We start from the raw sequence: 3,648 nt of genomic DNA on the forward strand, positions 1-3,648 counted from the left end.
CCCCTTTGTCATTTCTGATTCTGATTATTTGTATCTTCTCTACTTTCTTCTCTATTAGTCTAGCTTTCAGTCTATTTTATTAATTGTTTCCAAAAAGCAGCTCCTGGATTCAGTGATCTTTTCAATGGTTTTGTGTGTGTGTGTGTGTGTGTGTGTGTGTGTGTGTGTGTGTGAATGCCTGTATTAGTCAGGGTTCTCTAGAGGGATAGAACTAATAGAATAGATATATATGTATAAAAAGAGGAGTTTATTAAGTATTAACTTACACAATCACAAGGTCCCACAACAGGTTATCTGCAAACTGAAGAGCAAAAGGAGCCACCCCGAGTCCCAAAAATGAAGAACTTGGAGTCCGATGTTCGAGGGCAGGAAACATCTAGCACAGAAGAAAGATGTAGGCTGGGAGGCTAGGCCAGTATCTCCTTTTCACATTTTTTGCCTGCTTTATATTTGCTGGCAGCTGATTAGATTGTACCCACCAGATTAAGGGTGGATCTGCCTTCCCCAGCCCATGGACTCAAATGTTAAATCTATTTTGGCAACACCCTCACAGGCACACCCAGGATACTTTGTATTCTTCAATCCTATCAAGTTGATACTCAGTATTAACCATCAGGATCCTCTTCAGTTCAGATCTGATTTTATTTCTCGTCTTACATTAGCTTTGGAGTTGGTTTGTTCTTAGTTTTCTAGTTCCTCTGGTTGTGATTTTAAGGTGTCAAATTGCAGTCTTTCTATGTTTTATGTGGGCATTTAGTGCTATAATTTTCCTTCTTAACACTGTCTTAGTTGTGTCTCAGAGATTCTGGTATGTTGTATCTTTAGTCTCATTAGTTTCAAATAACTTCTTAATTTCTCCCTTAATTTTATTATTTACACAAAAGTCATTCTGGAGCAAGTTATTCAACTTCAGTATAATTATGTGGTTTTGAGTGAATTTCTTAGTCTTTATTTGTAATTTGTGCTGTGGTCTGGGATACTGTTTGTTGCTGTCTCAGTTCCTCTGCACTTGCTGAGGAATATTTTATTTCTGATTATGTAATCAATTTTAGAGTGTGTGCCATGTGGCAATGAGAAGAATGTATATTCTGTTGTTTTGGGGTCGAGAATTTTGTTGATGTCTACCAGATCCATGTGATCCAGTGCTGAGTTGAGATCCTGAATATGTTAATTAATATTCTGTCTCAATGATCTGTCTAATGTTGTTGGTGAGGAGTTAAACCCTCCCATTATTATTGTGTGGGAGTCTAAGTTTCTTTGAACATCCCCAAGAAGTTAATTTATAAATCTGGGTGTTCCTGTGTTGGGTTCATATATATTTAGAGCAGTTTGGTCATCTTGTTGAATTGAACCCTTTACCATAATGCAATGCCTTTTTTGTCTTTTTTGATCTTTGCTCATTTAAAGTCTGTTTTGTCTGGAACTAGGCTTGTGACCCTTGCTATTTTCTGTTTCACATTTGCTTGTTAGATTTTTATCCATCCGTTTAATTTGAGCCTATGTGTGTCATTGCATGTGAGATGGGTCTCTTGAAGAAAGCATGCCAATGTGTCTTGGTTCTTTATCCAGCTTGCCACTCGATGTCTTTTAATTGTGACATATAGCTCATTTACATTTAAGGTTAATATTAACATGTGTGGATTTGATTCTGTCATCTGTTAGCTGGTTATTTTGCAGGCTTGTTTAGGTGGTTGCTTTTTACTGTCATTCGTCTGTGTACTTCAGTGTGTTTTTGCACTGGCTGGTAATGGCCTTTCTTTCCATATTTAGTGCTTCCTTTAGGTGCTCTTTTAAGGTAGGTCTGGTGGTAATGAATTTCCTTGGCATTTGCTGGTCTGAAAAAAATCCTACTTCTCCTTCACTTATAAAGCTTAGTTTGGCCAAATATGAAATTCTGGGTTGGAATTTTTTGAAGAATATTGAATATTGGTCCCCAATCTCTTCTGACTTGTAAAGTTTATGCTGAGAAGTTTGCTGTTAGTCTAATGGCTTCCCTTGTAGGTGACCTGCCTTTCTCTCTAGCTGCCTTTAACATTTATTCTTTCATTTCAACCTTGGAAAATCTGATGATGATGTGTCTTGAGGATGACATTCTTGTGAAGTATCTTACTGGGATTCTCTGCATTTCCCGAGTTTAAATGTTGGCCTCTCTATCTAGGTTGGAAATGTTCTCATGAATGATATCCTAAAATATCCTTTCCAAGTTGGTTCCATTCTCCCTATCTCTTTCAGGGACACTAATGAGTCATAGATTTGTTATCTTTACATAATCCCACATTTCTCAGAGGTTTTGCTCATTCCTTTTTATTTTTTTTTTTTCTATTCTTGTCTGAGTGTCTTATTTCAGAAAGGCAGTATTCATTGTCTGAGATTCTTCCCTTCACTTGGTCTACTCTGCCATTTGTACTTGTGATTGCATTATGAAGTTTTTGTAATGTGTGTTTCAGCTCTATTAGGTCAGTTATGTTCTTTTTCTATATTGGCTGTCTTGTCTGTCAGCTCCTGCATTGTTTTATCATAATTTTTAGCTTCTTTGGATTGGGTTATAATATACTCTTCTAGCTCAATTATTATTGTTCCTACTGATAGTCTGAAGTCTATTTCTGTCATTTCAGCCATCTCAGCCTGCTTCTAAACCTTTGCTGTACAGGTTATGTAGTCATTTGGAGGAAATAAGGCACTCTGACTTCTTGAGTTGTCAGGGTTCTTGTGCTGGTTCTTTCTCATCTTATGGACTTATGTTCCTTTAATCTTTGAGGTTGCTGACCTTTGGATTTTATGTTTTAATCCTATTTGATGACCTTGCGTGTTTGATTGTAGCATAAGGTGGACTCAGCCAACTGGCTTTGTTTCTGGAAGATTCCAAGGGACCAAGGCTCAGTGCCCAACTCCTGGACTGTGTGCTCTCACTTTGGGGAACTTGTATTGGGCCCCAACTTTGTTTTGTGGCTTCTTGAGGTTACGAATCCACTGCACTGGAAAGGGGGCTGAGGTGCTCTTGGAACACTGGACACTGTACTTTGATGGGTGGTGTCAGCCAAAGCATTTTGTAGTGCAGTAAAAGCAGAATCTGTCCTCATTTGCATGTGCCAGCAGCAGTGGTAATGACAGCATGGTGTGGTGCACACTTGTCAGGGTGCTAGCGGGTGCCAGGGTGTATGCCACCCTGCAGCCATTCACTGCAGTGGCAGAAGCAATGTAGCTTGGAGTGGGATTTGGGGGGTCCCTGCTGGCGAATGTACGTGTGGTCACACTGGTGGTGGTGTTGGCTCAGTGGCAGGCACAGTTCTGTGTGCTTTCTGTGTACCATAAGCAGAAGTGGTCATGGAGGCAAGAGAGGACCTGTATCTTTTCATGTGCTGATTTGCCATTTATGTATTCTGTTTGATGAAATTTTTTATTTAGTTTGCCTATTTTCTAATTAGATTATTTCTGGGCTTTTTGTTTTTTTTTTAATCAATAAATTTTATTATTTAGAGCGGTATTAGGTTCACAGCAAATGGAGCTCAGTACAGAGTTTTCATATACTCTCAGTCCCCACACATGCATAACTTTCCCCATCACAGTGATACATTTGTTAAAATTCATTAACCTACATTGATACTGTTATAATCACAAAAGTCCATAGTTTACATTAGGGTTCACTTT

This window comes from Macaca mulatta, chromosome X (assembly GCF_049350105.2).
Source record: "Macaca mulatta isolate MMU2019108-1 chromosome X, T2T-MMU8v2.0, whole genome shotgun sequence".
NCBI classification, from domain to species: domain Eukaryota; kingdom Metazoa; phylum Chordata; class Mammalia; order Primates; family Cercopithecidae; genus Macaca; species Macaca mulatta.